This window comes from Lathyrus oleraceus, chromosome 5 (genome assembly GCF_024323335.1).
Source record: "Lathyrus oleraceus cultivar Zhongwan6 chromosome 5, CAAS_Psat_ZW6_1.0, whole genome shotgun sequence".
NCBI lineage: Eukaryota > Viridiplantae > Streptophyta > Magnoliopsida > Fabales > Fabaceae > Lathyrus > Lathyrus oleraceus.
The window spans coordinates 637865381-637883923 of NC_066583.1; the positions used below are offsets into that span (position 1 = coordinate 637865381).

The 18543-nt window shown below is 38.9% G+C and overlaps 1 non-coding gene across 1 annotated transcript; it reads right to left on the reverse strand.

Annotated features, from left to right (window-relative positions):
- Positions 1-15685: 15685 nt before the first annotated feature.
- TRNAK-UUU (transfer RNA lysine (anticodon UUU)) lies at positions 15686-15758 on the reverse strand. Its single transcript has one exon. It is a non-coding gene; the product is annotated as a tRNA-Lys (tRNA).
- Positions 15759-18543: the final 2785 nt, after the last annotated feature.

The window sequence follows — 18543 nt, forward strand, 5'->3', positions numbered from 1 at the left end:
ACATTATCCTTTGAGACCATTTCAAATTTTGCTCATTCTTCAAGACTGATTGAGGAAGGTGCGAAATAAACCACCTAGATAATAAAGGTACGCATCACATGAGAGTCCCTTGCCTTTTCATAGTACGAGTGTGAAGGGAATGCAAAATGTCTCCAAGCAAGGTGGGCACATGGTTATGAGTGAGAAATATCTTAATAGCATTCATGTTTATGAATTGATCTGGATTAGGAAATAGCACCAAACCATAGATTAGTAATGCTAGAACATCTTCGAAAGCATGGACACTCATAGCTTTTAGGAATTCTCGGGCCTTATTTATCAGAAATTTGGCAAGTAAACCCTTAACTTCACTTCTTGTTACCCAATTAGTTTCAATGTCGAACGTTGTCATGTGTAAAGTCGTGGCAACCTCTTCAGACCTCGGAATCTTTTCTAAACCACTGAAAGGTGTTTGATCAAGGATAAGTATCCCAAGCAACCTGGAAAATTCTTCTAATGTGGGTACCAACTGATAATCTGGGAAGGTGAAGCAATGATGTTTAGGATCGAAGAACTGGAATAGAACTCTCATCATATCTTCCTTGAAACCGGTGGTAACTAAATTGAGGAGATAACCATGTTTCTTGATGAACTGAGCATGATCGGGAAGTTCTGACACTAAATCCTTGAGTTGAGGAGAGGTCGCTACAAAATTGATCCGGATGGTCTTCCTGGAAGCCATAGCCCTACAAAACAGAGCAAAGTTAAATCCCTAAGTCCTCGAAATGGTTAGTACAATGCCATGTGTAACACCCCAAAACTTGCCCTCCTCATTCATGCATTCATTTAGCATTTCATATTGCATTTCATCATGTCAATCAGAATTAGATTAAAAAAAAAAAAAAAACGAAAAAAAAATATATATATATATATATATATATATATATATATATATATATATATATATATGTATATATATATATATATATATAACTTTTAAATAAAAAATAATAAAAAAAAAAAAAAAAATCATTAATTAATTAATTAATTAAATAAATAATTAAATAAATAAAATATAATAAAAAATTTTGGACTTGGGTCTCTCTCATTTGAGCCCACAAAACCATGAAATTCAGTCTATAAATACCAAGGCTTCACTTGAGAGAACACAGAACAAAGGGGGATTTTGAAGAGAAGCAAAATACTCTGAGGTTTCCTTGGAACAAAACCCTGAGGAAAAAGATAGTGAGAGAAGACCTAACGGAGTTCAGAGCAGCCTCCAAACCCCGAAGGGAACTCAACTACACAGAATCACCTCTGCCTCACTTAAACCCTGAAGATTGTTTTGTAAACCTCACGGGTGCAACTCAATTTCAATCAAGCTCTCCAATCAGGTTTGCCATTATTCCCATTACCTTTGCCCATGGGTTTAATATGTATATGAATGTATAAACAATGCCTTGAATGTTTAACCGTTTAATTTCTGAAATGTATGCCACAGGGTTTGAGGTTTCTGAAACCATACTGTTATTCATGAAAAAAATGCTTATGGTGTTTCACTAACCCTTTTGTTGAGTTTTTGTGAGGGCTCACATGACTTTTGCAGGGATAACTTGCGTGGTTTCCCACTTTATTTGTGGGATAACCCCTGGAGGTTCATCCCGATTACCTGTACTGACCCACTTTCTTTGATGATGTTAGCTTGGAAGGATATCAGGGTTTCCCATTCCTCTAATTGCTGTTACTTCGGATCTTTATCCGCGTGGTACTTTTACATTTTTCCCGCATTTTTCTGCTTTCCTAGCTGGAAGACCTCGATAGGAGGCAACGTTTGAGCCCCTTGGTGGCATTTTACTTTGAGATACATGTTTTGTGTTTTGTATTCATATCCCTGCAGGTAGCGCGGTTCCTTCGTCAAAGACTGCCTTTTTGCCCTCGAGCATCCCAAACCCTAAAACCCAAAGCAACACGTTAACTCCTTCTACTACAGGCGAGCAAGTCTCCAAAGGTCGAGCATCCGGTAGATTGCGTAGTGATGTCGTTCACCCCATAACATAACCCTTAACCCGTAGTTAGCCGAACTACGTTTTGCTCTGATTCTCAGGCCAGATGAGATACGTAGGCATAAGACGCGATGTCTTAGCGAGCACACATCCCCCAATCCATAGGTCAGCCGAGCTACGAAGACTCTGATTCTCATATTCAGATGAGATACGTATGTAGTGGATGCGACATCCGCGCGAGTCATTTTCATTTAACCCTTTTTTTTGGTAAACAGCACAAGATAAACCCACACCCTTTAGACAAGAACTACAAAAGTGGATCCCGTAGAGTACTACGGATGCGTAGGGGTGCTAATACCTTCCCTTCGCATAACCGACTCCCGAACCCAAGATTTGGTTGCGAGACCCCGTCTTGTCCTTTCCTTTTTCAGGTTTACTTCGAGCGTTTCCTTTCCCTCCTTTGGGATGAATAACGCACGGTGGCGACTCTCCTGTCTTTTTCTTTCGCCGGTTGTTTTTTTTTCGCACTGTATTTTTCAGGTTGCGACAGCTGGCGACTCTGCTGGGGAGTCGGTTTCCCTAAGCGAGTCCCTCCTAGCTTTTGTAGTTTGTTTATTGGGTGTTCATGCTTTTGTACAGTTATTTATTTACCTGCTTTACCTTATTGCATTGTGTACATATCATTGCTGTATCTGTTAGCTGGCTATGGCTGCTTGGTGATCTTTGTGAGATGAGTTCTATACCCGAACTCGAGTGCACTTAAGATAGGAGAATGGCATAGTCCTGTCAACTTGTGTGGAGTATTCCTTAGCGAGTTGACTTGCAAGCCCATTCACTTGGTGGAGGTCATGTTGAGATCAATAATGTCACATAAGTAAGTTGTGGTTAGACATTACTTGTTCCAATATAGACCTAAGAAGCCAAGGACCTTAGTTTACCAAACCCATCTTGGCCTATTCGTAGGACGTAGTGCGAAAGTCGTTCAAGTGTGAGATTTGATACGATTGTTACGCGATACTACACTCATAAGAGTCTCTCTTGAGAATATTGTTGGAATACGAGTAGTGGTCCCAAGAGACCGTTTGCTGGTAACGGTCAGCGAAGAAAAGAAGGCGAGACAAGCGCTGTGTATGCCGGCAAAGGCAGGAGTAAAGGACGCCCTAATTATTATCAAGATCAAGTGGCCGCAGTCACTATTCCAACACCTGTTCCTCAACCGCAATATCATCCGTAACAACAACCCAGGTACAACAATCAACAACAAGGAGGTAATCCGGGTCAACAGAGACACTATCAACAATGTCCAAGGCAGGCGGACCGGGTCATTGAGCCAATCCCAATGCCTTATTCAGTATTACTTCCCAAGCTGATTGACATGAATCTGGTTACGTTGAGAACTCTGGCCCCACCAATCGATCCTAATAATTTGCCTAGAGGTTATGATGTCAACGCCAGATGTGCTTTTCACTCCAACGCACCTGGCCATACTACAGATAATTGCAAGGCTCTCCAGTTAAAGGTACAAGATTTGAGAGATGCCCAGGCTATCAATTTTGCTTCGGTGCCTAATGTTATCCAGAACCCGATGCCGGCTCACGGCGGGCAGGGGATTAATGCTGTCGAAGTGGTTGAAGCTGGTAATGCCCAAGGCTGGGGCAAATTTGTGGAGCCAGTCATCAAAGAAGACAAGTTTGGATTGGGGTATGCTCCGGGATCTCAGAAGAATGAAGCCGGTACTTTCTCCAGCGGGGGTTTGGTTTCTCCCCACGTCGTCAATGCTGCAGATGAAGACAAGGCTGACAGCGACTGTGACTTAGATAGCTGGATTCGCCCGTGTGTCCCGGGAGAAAAGCTCGACAATTGGTCGTCTGAAAAAACCGTTCGGGTTACTCTACTGAAAGAGTGATTTTTATTGTTTTCCTTTATTACATGCATAATAAAGTCTTACACTTTGCCCAAAGGTGTAACGACTCATTTGTAGGGCCATCCATTTAGTTACGTTTCGCAATTATTTTTATCATCAATAAAGGACGGCTTTTGCAAACAATTTTGTGTTCTCTTTCTTTCAGTTTTTTTACTTTTTACAAAAAAAAATGGCAATGTTTCTTTTTTCGTTTTTCCTTTCTTTCAAAAAAAAAAAACTCTCATTCTAAGGTAAAGCATGATCCTCCATCATGCAGAGCCGACCACCCGGATCTCACTGCTAACGACACTGCTATGGTCAAGTATGACTTCGACAATCCTATCTATCAAGCCGAAGAAGGGGCTGAGGAAGATTGTGAATTGCCTGAAGGGTTAGCCAGATTGTTGAAACAGGAGGACCGAGCTATTACACCTTATCAGGAGGTGGTTGAGACCATCAACGTTGGTACCAAAGACGACAAGAAAGAGATCAAGATCGGGGCCAGTCTATAGGCCGAGAGGAAAGACCGTTGATCATGTACTTGACTGTGTTAGAAAGGTCAATGGGTTGTGTGCTCGGTCAGCATGACGAGTCAGGTCGAAAAGAGCATGCAATATACTACCTTAGCAAAAGTTTACCGACTGTGAACAAAGATACTCATTGCTCGAGAAAACTTGTCGCGCTTTGGCATGGGCTGCTCGCCGACTAAGACAGTATATGTTGACTCACACGACTCTATTGATATCAAAAATGGATCCAGTCAAGTATATTTTTGAAAAGCCATCACTTACCGGAAAGGTTACTAGGTGACAAATGATACTGACAGAGTATGACATCCAATACACTTCACAAAAAGCCATCAAGGGAAGTGTCTTGTCAGACTATCTTGCAGAGCAACCGGTTGATGATTACCAACCTATGAGGTTTGACTTTCCTGATGAGGACATCATGTTTCTCAAATCGAAAGATTGAGAGGAACCACTCCCGGAGGAGGGGCCTGACCCTGAATCCAAATGGGTTATGATGTTTGATGGGGCGGTCCACGTCAATGGTCGCGGAGTTGGTATAGTGTTGATCACACCGGAAGGGGGTTCATATGCCATTTGGTGCCAGAATAACTTTTCCCTGCACCAACAATGAAGCCGAATACGAAGCTTGTATCCTAAGACTTGAGGAAGCCGTCAATATACAGATTAAATCCCTGGATGTATACGGGGACTCAGCTTTGGTCATCAATCAAACCAACAGGGAAATGGTGCTATGCTGGAACTACGTACCCAGAATTGACGTATCTCGGTCAGAGACGAATGAAGAAAGCATTTGGTCAAAAAGTGCGCCCTCGGGAGTATCGAGTCGGTGAATTGGTACTCAAAAGATTTCTTCCTCCCAACACAGATCACAGGGGCAAATGGACACCGAACTATGAGGGTCCATACGTGGTTAAAAGAATTTTCTATGGCGGAGCTTTGACGCTAACAACCATGGAGGGCGAAGGATTCCCGTCCCCTATTAACTCAGACGTGGTTAAAAAATACTTCGCATAAAATAGACCCGCTGGACAGTAAAAAGAATAGTCCAGGCAAAAAAAGGGGCATCCCGACGAACAAAAAAAAAAGAATAAAGAGGTTCGGGCAAAAATTAGGGATAGATATAAAAAAAGAGTACACCCGGTGATTCGAAAACCCAAAAGGGCGGCTCAGGCAAAAATGGGTATCCCGGTGGATTGAAAACCCGAAAAGGGGGCCATCCAGGCAAAAGTTAGGGAATAAGCGAATGACTATGATCTGAGTTCATCAGTGTTATATCACCGTTTCATTCAATCCGGCAATCTTCGAAGGTTAAAGATCGACTAATCATCCACTTCAGAAAGAAAGATGAGCAGAGCGTCTTGAGGACATACGAGTCATAGCAGAGTCGAAACTCAGTGGGACCCCGTTTCCCCATTGCCATTAGGATAGTTCTCTTTTTATAGCGATCACCTCTTTTCAGGGATCAGCTTCCTGATGCCCTCGCCTATTCCTGGCACAAATTTTCTCCCCAGTAAGAGTCGAATAATTCAGTTAAAGAGCCTCTTTATTTTTCATTTATCAGTTTGTTTGCAAAAATGTCCGAATTTATGATAAAACATATTGCATATGAACATAATGGTGGCTTTTGCAGATGGTTTGCACAGGAAAACATTTAAAATTGCTTTGAATGTGCTTAATCCCGGACGGTGAATTCAAACCGAGTAATTCCCCCGAGGCATACGTGTATTTTTGGTTGCAGGTCACAGGAACCGGATGCCAAGTCATGAATCCTCATCCCCAAGCGGTTGACAAAGTCTCTCCTCAGCAGAGCATGTTCCCCAACAGAGTTGACAGTATCCAGACTGTCTATCCCCAACAGAGTTGATAGTATCCAGACTGTCTATCCCCAGTAGAGTTGACAGTATCCAGACTATATATCCCCAGCGGAGTTGACAGTGTCAGACTGTATCTTCCTAGCAACAGCGGAGTGGTTGCATGCCCAACGGACAAGAGGGTGGTGTTCCCAGTGTTCATCTCATCCCCAGCAGATTATTTCTAACAGATTTGTTCTAATCCCCAGCTTGAGGGCGATTAGCAAGTTCATATCCCCAGCAAAGGTCGTTTCCTACGACATTTCCCCAGGAAGTGTTTTCCCCACAGACTCTCCTCACATAGCCTCACCGAGAAAAGTTTCCATAGTTGATACTCCCCCCGCAAGGTCAACTTTTCAAGCAGCTAATTTATTTTTGGTGGCTCATTGGTCCCGGCAGATGGATCATTCCCCACAGAGCATTCAAGGATTGATACAGCAATCTGTTCCCTACCGGAGTTTGCTTCCCCAAGCAGATTTCTTTTTACACCATGCATAACATTTGCATTTGCATGCATATCATATCAAGCATACACATAAGCTGATAAACAGGTTCTTCCAAGCAGACTGAAGAATTACTTTACAACCAAGGTCATGAGATCCAGCCAGAGGATCAAGCGTGAGTGATCCAGCCTGAGGGTCATTTTGAAGATTCAGCCTGAGAATCGTTTTCCCGTGATCCAGCCTGAGGGTCATTTTGAAGATTCAGCCTGAGAATCGTTTTCCCGTGATCCAGCATGAGGGTCATTTTTGAAGATTCAGCCTGAGAATCGTTTTCCCAAGAGTCAGCCTGAGGCTCAATTTGAAGATTCCCCAGTGAAGTCGCCTACAAGCTTTATTTCCCCAGCAAGTCTAATTGAGGAGTCGTTACAACATGTTCTAGCCCGAAGAATATGTACGAAGCCCAAAAGTGGAATATTCTCGAAGCTGCATATCTAATATGAAGGTTGGGTGTAGATTTCAAAAGAGGGTCAACCAGCGCATGCCTCAGATGCGGGATCCTAATGATGGGAATTTATCATCAAAACAATCCAGATCTAGCCAGAAGATCGAAGTCAGGTCTAGCCCGAAGACCGGAAATAGATTCAGCCAGAGAATCGAAGCAATTCAGATCTAGCCAGAAGATCGAAGTAGATTCAGCCAGAGAATCAAAGGAAATAGATTCAGCCAGAGAATCGAAACAAAGAAGATCTAGCCAGAAGATCGAAAATCGCAACAATTCAGATCTAGCCAGAAGATCGAAGTAGATTCAGCCAGAGAATCAAAGGAAATGGATTCAGCCAGAGAATCGAAACGAAGGAGATCTAGCCAGAAGATCGAAGAAGATCTAGCCAGAAGATCAAAATCGTATCCAGCCCGAGGATCAAAATTAATATCCAACCAGAGGACTAAATTGAGTATAGGTTCAGCCAGAGGATCGAAACTCCAGATTAAGCCAGAGGATCGGAAGAAAAATAAACAGCGCGGTGTATTTCCGCGTTTTTGTGGTATTCTCGGAGCACAAATTTTCGGTCTGTCTTTGGTATTCAATCACAGCTCACCCTGTTTGTCTGATAAGCTGTTCGCTTTCATCCTACTCGGTTTAGCTGATGATTGAATAGGGGCAGCTGTAACACCCCAAAACTTGCCCTCCTCATTCATGCATTCATTTAGCATTTCATATTGCATTTCATCATGTCAATCAGAATTAGATAAAAAATAATAATAATAATAATAAAAAAATTAATTAATTAATTAATTAATTAATTAAATAAATAAAATATAATAAAAAAATTTGGACTTGGGTCTCTCTCATTTGAGCCCACAAAACCATGAAATTCAGTCTATAAATACCAAGGCTTCACTTGAGAGAACACAGAACAAAGGGGGATTTTGAAGAGAAGCAAAATACTCTGAGGTTTCCTTGGAACAAAACCCTGAGGAAAAAGATAGTGAGAGAAGACCTAACGGAGTTCAGAGCAGCCTCCAAACCCCGAAGGGAACTCAACTACACAGAATCACCTCTGCCTCACTTAAACCCTGAAGATTGTTTTGTAAACCTCACAGGTGCAACTCAATTTCAATCAAGCTCTCCAATCAGGTTTGCCATTATTCCCATTACCTTTGCCCATGGGTTTAATATGTATATGAATGTATAAACAATGCCTTGAATGTTTAACCGTTTAATTTCTGAAATGTATGCCACAGGGTTTGAGGTTTCTGAAACCATACTGTTATTCATGAAAAAAATGCTTATGGTGTTTCACTAACCCTTTTGTTGAGTTTTTGTGAGGGCTCACATGACTTTTGCAGGGATAACTTGCGTGGTTTCCCACTTTATTTGTGGGATAACCCCTGGAGGTTCATCCCGATTACCTGTACTGACCCACTTTCTTTGATGATGTTAGCTTGGAAGGATCTCAGGGTTTCCCATTCCTCTAATTGCTGTTACTTCGGATCTTTATCCGCGTGGTACTTTTACATTTTTCCCGCATTTTTCTGCTTTCCTAGCTGGAAGACCTCGATAGGAGGCAACGTTTGAGCCCCTTGGTGGCATTTTACTTTGAGATACATGTTTTGTGTTTTGTATTCATATCCCTGCAGGTAGCGCGGTTCCTTCGTCAAAGACTGCCTTTTTGCCCTCGAGCATCCCAAACCCTAAAACCCAAAGCAACACGTTAACTCCTTCTACTACAGGCGAGTAAGTCTCCAAAGGTCGAGCATCCGGTAGATTGCGTAGTGATGTCGTTCACCCCATAACATAACCCTTAACCCGTAGTTAGCCGAACTACGTTTTGCTCTGATTCTCAGGCCAGATGAGATACGTAGGCATAAGACGCGATGTCTTAGCGAGCACACATCCCCCAATCCATAGGTCAGCCGAGCTACGAAGACTCTGATTCTCATATTCAGATGAGATACGTATGTAGTGGATGCGACATCCGCGCGAGTCATTTTCATTTAACCCTTTTTTTTGGTAAACAGCACAAGATAAACCCACACCCTTTAGACAAGAACTACAAAAGTGGATCCCGTAGAGTACTACGGATGCGTAGGGGTGCTAATACCTTCCCTTCGCATAACCGACTCCCGAACCCAAGATTTGGTTGCGAGACCCCGTCTTGTCCTTTCCTTTTTCAAGTTTACTTCGAGCGTTTCCTTTCCCTCCTTTGGGATGAATAACGCACGGTGGCGACTCTCCTGTCTTTTTCTTTCGCCGGTTGTTTTTTTTTCGCACTGTATTTTTCAGGTTGCGACACCATGATGTCATGATGTTATGATGTTATGATGTCAAGTAAGTAACAAGCACAAACAAGTCACACCACAATCATTCCTAGGTTTTAAGGCTTGCATGAGTTCCATAGGTAAGTACCCTCCCCACTGAAGTTTGGTTGGTTCAACTTGTCCTAGAATAGTGACCGGGTTCTAGAAGGATCTCAAATCATTGACCTTTCCTTAAGTCCACTTCAGTGCAACACCAAGCGGTTGACCAAAATTTCCCTAAAGTCCAATCTCAAAGAGTGTAGTATCGAGTATCAACCAACCCCAGTCGGAACCGAAGTCAGTTATCTCACTACTTTCTAATGGATAGGATGAGTCAATTAGGGTTCTAAAGGTCTGGTTAATGCTTTGATGACACCACGCAGACGCCAAATTTTTCCTCAAGTAAACATGAGGAACATCAGGACATCCAAAGTGTCACATTAACCCTAGCCATCATTTTAACCATTCCAGTATACACCGGACAATCGCGATGATCTCTTGCTACTTACCTAAGGTACACTAGATCCGGGTGTAGGATCTTTCACTCAAGCATAGAATACCCAAACAATCCCTTAAAAGTAAATCAGACAAAGAAACAATTCGAAAACATAAGTGATCTTATCTTTAAGGTAACCTCTCATTTTAAGAGTCCCCAGCAGAGTCGCTAGTTCTGTGATACGGTGAACTGACTTTGTGTTTTTGCTTTGAAAAGCTATGTTGCGGATAGCAAGAGTCGCCACCGACTTTTCTTTTATCCAATAAGGAAAGGCGGAAAAGAACAGGAAAGACCTTGATTAGATTTTGAGTTCGGGAGGTACATTATACAAAGGGAAGGTGTTAGCACCCTTTGTATCCATGGTTATCCATGGGCTCTTAATTGCTTAACTCACTTATGTTTTGCTTGTTTGAGAAAGTGTTTGAGAAATGTGGTGTGTTTAGAAAATATTTTGAAAGGAGAGTTTAACTTTGTAATGATTCTTGTACTAATGTATACAAAGTGTTTATCTCGTTTGATTTTGAAAGATGTTTAGAAAAATATAACTCTACGATGATTCTGGTGCGAATGTATACCAAGTGGTGATTTTCTAAAAGATGTTTTGAAAAGTGTGAGGTGTGAAAAGTATTTTAAGTTGTGAGCAAGCATTTAAGAGTTATACCTAACCAAGGTCTTTATAGGTATTTCCTATCCTTAGGAGGGTAAAATTGTCCTTACTATTGAGAAGTAAGTAGTCTTATCCTTTGGATGTAAAGGGACATCGTGGGGTAGTCGATTGGTCATTGAAGGCAACATTTGTAAGGATACCTTAGCATTCGAAGAGACGATCATCATTTAATCGTAGGCTACAACGAAGGGTCATCGAGGGACAAAGTTATATATTCGAAGGCAACGTTCGAGGGACAAGGTCATATATTCGAAGGCAACGTTCGAGGGACTATGATTTATCTTGTAGGGACATTGACCTTTTGATCGAAGGGACTATGACTTATCTGTTTAGGGATGATGATGATTTAATCGAAAGGGTCTTTGCTTAAGGGTATCCCCACATTCGTGGGACATGACCGTAATATCGTAAGGCAACAAAGAGAGGGTTACCCTAGAGGTGCAAGTGTGGAAATGATTGGATTCGGATATATTATCTTGAATTAATTTATCTAAATTCGATTATTTATCTTTCCATGCAATCCTATTAGCATACATCTAGACAATTATATTCACAGTATGGAAAAATTAAAGTGCGAAAAATAAGACTACGCTATTACATGGCTTCGGGATGGGGGGTACATAATTTAAAAGGGGATATAAAATATCTAAATCTTAATTAACGAGTACAAAATTAAAAGGGCATAGAAAGTTCATGACAAATGAAATAAATAAACTAAATTTAAGAATGAATTAAGAATATTTTTAGTCTATAATAATAGAAACTTTTTTTTAGGAATTTATGGAAAAACTTAGACTAAATTGATAGAAATTTTAAAAGAAAAGAGAAAAAAATATATAATTAGATTTTTATTATTCAAAATAGCCCATTTTAATTAATTAAGTGATATATGAAAATTTAATTAATAAACTAGATTAAATTATATCCTAGTTTAAATAACTAATATAATATATTAATTAGAAAATTAATTAATGGGTTTTATTTTAATAATAGAAAAATAGTGGTGAATTAATTATAGTGGAAAGGGAGTAAACATAGTAAAAACACACGAACCCAGGACCTCTACGTTGTAGTGAGGGGGGAGCTACCAACGAGCCATGTTGGTCCATTCGTTATTTATTCGCCTTCATTAAAATATATATTAATTCTACATGGATTTTTCCATTTTGACACAACACCACCATGCATGTTACAACTTTCTCTCTTACGGCAAGCTACTTTATTTTTCCCATGCTGTTTCTTTCATGTGAATACAACAAACTGGGGATTTGATTCTTCTAGTTTGCTCACTGTATGTGTGTTGTTCTTATTCAGGCTATGAGCGCTTTATGGTTGCTTCTCTTTTCCCTGCCCGTGAATCTTCTTGCTTCTGCCTTGCCTTGTGTATCTTCTTCTGTTGTATCTCTCCTCTTTTTCCTCTCCTCTCTCTCGCTGCAGCCATATGAAGTATTTATAATGGTGTGGATTATGGTTTAACCTTGCTAAATATTTGGATCCCTTCCTATACTTTAGGGTTTAACCTTGCTAAATATTTGGATTCTTTCCTATACTTTAGGAGAGTTAGGGTTTAGCCTTGCTAAATATTTGGATCCCTTCCTATACTTTAGGAGAGTTAGGGTTTAACCTTGCTAAATATTTATTAGATACAAATATTATTATAAATAATGAATAATTTAAATAAAAATTAATTTAAATTTTAGTTACATAATTGAATTAAAACTTAAACCTATTTCTATTTTTACTTTCATAAAAAAAAAATCAAAATTATTCTTACTTATATCAACCAAAATTATTTTATAATTTATGGGCTTTTAAAAAAATGTTACTCTTATAAATAATTTTTATTAAGTAAAAAACGTGAATTACTAAATAAATACTATTTATAAATAATGAATAAATGGAACATGAGTCACTAAATTATAAAAAATAGTTATTATAATTTAATGAGCTTTAACAAATAAAATTAATTTAAAATTTTAATTATACAATTAAAATTCAAATCTATTTTTATTTATCATTAAATTAAAACTATTTTATTTATATATATATAATTTATTTATATCATACAGATAACCAAAATCATTATTATTTTTTATATCTGTATCACATAATAAATAAATTAAAAATTATAATTTATATGAGAATGTATGCTAATGAATGAATGCAAATGTGAAATGAATGCCATGCATGAATCAATTTATCATAAAAATTAACAGGCAAATTTTGGGGTATGACAACCACGAAAGACTTGTCAAGCCTAAAAAAATTGAAATAAACTACATCGCAACTCTGTCGATCCTATCTTGACAAGTTACTGGTAGAATCATATTCAAACCTTAGAATGTTAAGCATCATTAGATAACTAAAAGTTATCCATCTAACAAGACCGTTGAATTAATTAAATGATCCTAGGAGACAGTTGATGGATTTGTAACTGAAATAAAATTCAAGAGTGTTGAGTACAACGGGAGGTCACCCTTGTCATCTGATCGCGACTTTATGAGTCTATTGGGGTATTAACTGCAAGTGCACAGTCTAATCGCGTAGTTTTAAAAGATATCAATCCCACAGGGACTTAATGAATCGATATACCGTTTTTCTAAGGTTACTTCGTAAAGCTAAGGCGGATGATACTTTGATGATTAGGGGGAAAAATAAAACTAAAATCGGATCTAGATTAAATATCAAATAACACGGATATCGGTATGTAGTTCGTCGTAATTAGGGAATCAAATCTTCGTTGGTTTCTTAGTTTTAAAATAAGTCTTTTCAGTAGACACTATTGATTAAAAGTCTTTTCTCAAACTCTCGCTCTGTTGAATCAGACTATGACTTTATATTAACGTACGCTCTCACTATTTAGTTAAATCTAAAATCACTTTTTGAAAACAATAGAATCTATAGAAACTCTTTTTATTAAAATACTAACCGTTTAAACACCCTCGTCTCAAACTCTCGCTCTGTTGACTTAGATTATATGATTAAACTTAAATGCTTAACTCTCGTCCTCACATTTAACCTTTAAAAATACTTTTTGAAAATGATTAGAATTAAATTAACTCTAAAAATTGCTTTCGCCCTGATTTAAAGTTAATGTCCAATTTGCACTGTCCAGTTAAAAGCTCAAACCGTCGTTCTATTGATTTTAACTTCTTTATGTCTTTTACTCTCGTACAAAAACTTTGGTATTAACTCTGTAAATTGAGACCATAAAAAGAGTGACTATATTTTTAAATAAATTTAAACCAACTCAGTTTTGATTCCTTTATTCCGCTTACTTTACATACCGATATCTAAATTAATTAGCCGGACATGCTAAACAGGCCTAAACAATTATTATGCCTAAATACAGCCATATCAGACAAACAATATTGATAAACAGCAGTACAGAGCATATATAAATTAAAACAATAAATTAATGAACCTGTAAAATTAATAGAAATCTTGATTGTTCCCTAACTTCGATGCTTGAACACTCCACCACAAACCGGTTGGATTTGTTCTTCACAATCTTCGATCAGACAGAAAAATAAAAACGAAGGAATAAAATACTATGACCTAACGTAAGGTTAGATCCAGTACAAACTACACAATAGTTTCCAGTGTAGAAACTAGTGTGAAAGAAAATAAATTCAATGCTTTGGAAATTAACTAGAAAAGAATAGAAAAGAAAAGGAAATAAAAAATGCTAAGAAAGTAGAATGCTGGAAAATATATTGCTGTAAAAGCTTGCACGGCGAAAAAGAGTCTGTACGGCAGGGCACCACTTAAGGTCTATTTATATTCATCCATTTAGTAACTGTTTCCCAAAAGTTCCTTCAGTAGGTTTTCTAGCGTGTCAACGAGTCAGAGGAAGAATAGGAGAGAACGTGCTTCTGTTACGCGTCAAAGCCAAAAAAATAGGAGTGGGGGTGTGACGTCCGTCACACCATGTGTTACGCTCGTAACACTAAGAAGAGGGGCGTGACGCTCGTCACACCATGTGTGGCGGTCGTCACAGCGCTTCAGCGCTTCTCCTTGTAGTTGTGGGCTGGGCTTTAGTGGAACGCTTTTCCTAGAGAATCCTCTTTTTGCACCCCCTTTTCTTTCTTTTTCACATATGCTTCAAATAATGTTACCTGAAATAAATAGAAGGAAAATACCAAGTAATATCGAATAATATAAAATAAATCGAATCAAATAATAATATAATTTAATTAAATTGAGTCCAAAAATGTGATATAGTTTCATGTTATCATCATCAAATCAAATAGTCGTTGGTAACGCCTCCAAGAAACTTTTGATCACGTGAACGATTAGACCCATAAACATAAGCTCCACAAGAATAGTTTTAATTGAAGAAAGTTCTAGTACTAAAGAATCTTTATATTGGTCAGTTCGAGAGTTGTGCTTGGTCACAACTAACACGATGATGGAGACCTCTACATCCCACTCTTAAATATCATCTAACATATGTACCGTGTGGTAAGAATAATTATCTTAATGCTATAGGGTCTTAAATATGTAAACCATCACTATAAAATTAATACTACAAATGAGTACATACTTTTTAAATCTAACCCTCATACTTAAAATTTAAATTGATTTAATCGTCAGAGTGTTTAAATGTGCACCCTCACCCAGCATCTTCCGATCTTCAGAAATAACGAAAAACATGAATTCTTCGATTGATCATTCACACCCACCATTACTCGGCGAAAATGGTCCATGAAAGACAAAAAAAAAATCCAACGATAAACATCATTGGAAATATTTCATTCAAGAGATCCTTTATTCTTGCAAGCATGACGACGATTATTTTCTAATCAATTATTTACTTTAAAAATATCCTAATTTTTCTTTGAATTATTAATTTTTTTCTTTGGATAAAAATATTGTATTAAATTTCACGAGAATACCTTTTCTCATCTTCATACATAAAAATATGTAATTGAAGTTATTAATGCATGAAAACATTTATGGTAGCAAATAAGAAAATTGCCATTTTTTAAAATGTAATGTATATGATGTACTAAAGCCCACCGTGCGGCTTGAACCCACAACCACAAGGTTAAAAACCTTGCGCTCTAACAACTGAGCTAGACGAGCAATACAAGCTTGGCTTGAAAGACTAATATTTGAAATAACCTGAGCTTAATCTTAACATCAACAACTACCGTTACAACATCAGATAACCCCACCTTATGCAAACCAGTTCGAGCCACGCTATTATAGCTATCCTAGTTCTTTTACTCTTACTTCACCCGTTTTCATTCTAGCGAAATCACATTAAGCCCTTTATCTTTTCGCGCACATAGTGGAGTAACCGGTTACCGATTCTGATCCTCTTTTAGCTAGAAGTTATGGTACATAAGTTGGATAACTTCATTATTTAGTCCATTGCAAATTGCGGGGGATCGGATCGTAGTCCGCCCTACCAAGTTTAGCACCAGAAACCGCTGAACCAACTCACAATGGATCGTTCATACAATGTTTTTAAAGGGTCTGCAACCTTTGGATTAAATGATCGGGTAAGGATCACCTAACTTAATTAGTGCATTTCCTGATTTTTAATATATTGTTTTGGGAATCATTCACTTATATTCATCGGCTCTCCACGTAGTTTGCTATTAAGATGGTGCCGACTTCTCGTATAAACTACTCGGGGTTACTATAAAACTAAAAGTTCAAGGAATTGGTATAATAGGTACTTAGCCTGATCTAACATGTTGAGGTTTTTAGAGCTTTGGGGCGGTAATAATTTTGTCTTAATTTCACTCAAGGTTTATAAAATAAGCAACCTTTATACTTATCGAGTGTGTTAAATTTTTGTTATGGCTCAAGAAAGTTGAGGGGAGTGGATAATAAAGATTTTTCACACTAGGGACTCGACTTAAAATAAATATATATATATATATATATATATATATATATTTATAAGTTAATAAAAGGGAAATAACAATGAAAGGGAAATAACATACTTGAAAGAGGAATGTTGAAAGAGAAATAATCATAACGGAAACAAAGTTTTTCCCCCCCACACTTAAATGAAACATTGTCCCCAATGTTTTAAAGAAAAGCGAAAAGAAAGGAAAAATAAATAAATATGCTTAATTCTGCCTGCGTCCTCTTGTTCTCGGACCTGGTGAGCGTTGACATACTTCCAAGTCATCAAACCTGTTGAGCAAGTCAGTGAACCGCTGGTCGGTTATTGCATTCCTCGCTTCTTGTTGTTGTTGCATCTGGTGCATCAGTTGCATCACTTCGTTATTCTGCACCTGCATGGCATCAATAGCATCCATGATGTCTTCGTTTGTTGCGGGCCTTCTTCTTCGACGACGTCGGGAGGATTGACCAGCCACAGTATCAGAAGGATTAAGCGGGGCTGATTGTTGTTCAGGACCCTGATCACCTTGCGCCATTTGCTCAAACTCGTCCGGGGGCGGGTTTGCTTGTGTATGCTCGGTAGGTTCGGGAGCATTCAGATCATAGATGAATCGGTTGGGGTTGGTGATATCTGTGAGGGCAATGTTGGGCAAAACAACGCTTGGGACTTCTTGGTTATTCACCATAAGATAATACCTTCCGCCTACCCTATTTTTGATTAAGCGGCTGGAGCGACAATAGCTTATATCCATAAATAGGGGTGGCAAAGATTGTAAATTCTGAAGTCGGTCCCCTAGATTTAAACCGAGTGCGATGGTGGTTATTAATCCTCCAATCACAAAAGGTTGGCGGCCTCTAGCACAAAGGGTACGAATATGGTGAAGTAAGAAAGAAGCGGCGTTTACCTTTGTATCCATTTCAAGGACGCAGTGGAGGAAGAATAATTCCTTCGCGTTGACCTTGTTGTTGTTGGGTCGACCAAAAATGGTGTTTTGCAGAATACGGATAAAATACTGGATAGTGGGGTTATGTATGTGCGAAGCAAGTAGTGCATCCCAATTATTGGTTTCCACACCGGATATTTTTCCAAAGAGGTCGAAGGCGTTTATGTGCCACTGTGAGTTCGGAGGGATTCTTGGGTGGACTTGGTCTCCTACAGGAAAGTGTAGCATGGCACTCAACTGGTCCTGGGATAGTGAGTACTCGGTGTTGAACATGCGAAAATTTGCGGTACCGGTTAAGTACTCGTCTTCACCGGTTGGAGTGGTGTATGAATAAGAACTTAAAAATTCTAAGGTGAGTGATGGGTATGTAGGGTGATTTCGTGTGCAAAGAAAAGTTAAATCAGAAAGCCGAAGCATCCATTGCACACCTTGAAGTAATCCTAATTCTTGTAAGCAATTTAAATCAGGATACCTGGTAGATACGACACCTCGTTGTTGGAACCGATCGAACTGCTCCCGTTGATAGTTATCATCTTCAGATCGGAAGATAATATTTCCGAATTGTTGGTTCTCCGCCATATTGGTAGGTAGGTTGAAAGAAGGAAAGGGGATGAAAATGTATTTGTATAGAATGGTTTGTTGGAATGATGTGGTGTAGGAAGAAAGGTATTGTAGGTATTTATAGGAAAAGTTTTTGGAATTGGGAAGAGGAGTGGGTGAGAGAAAAATAAATATGGATGAATGTGAGTGGGATGGAGTAAAGAGGTGAATGAATGGGGAAAATAAAAAGGTAGGGGGTAACGGTCATGTCCCCAACGGTCACCAACGTTCACCTGTTCTGAAGCTGTCACGCTCGTGACAGAAGGTGTTACGGGCGTCATGTGCACTTGCGTGGCGACCATGATGGCTTGTGTGACGCTCGTCACACCGGTTAGCTTGCAACAGTCACTGGCGCTCGTGATTGCTTACGTGGGTGCTTCATAAATTGTTTTTATTATTTTATTATTTTTTTTGTTTTGTTTTGTTTATTATATTTGCTATTGTTATATTTTTTGAATTGCCAT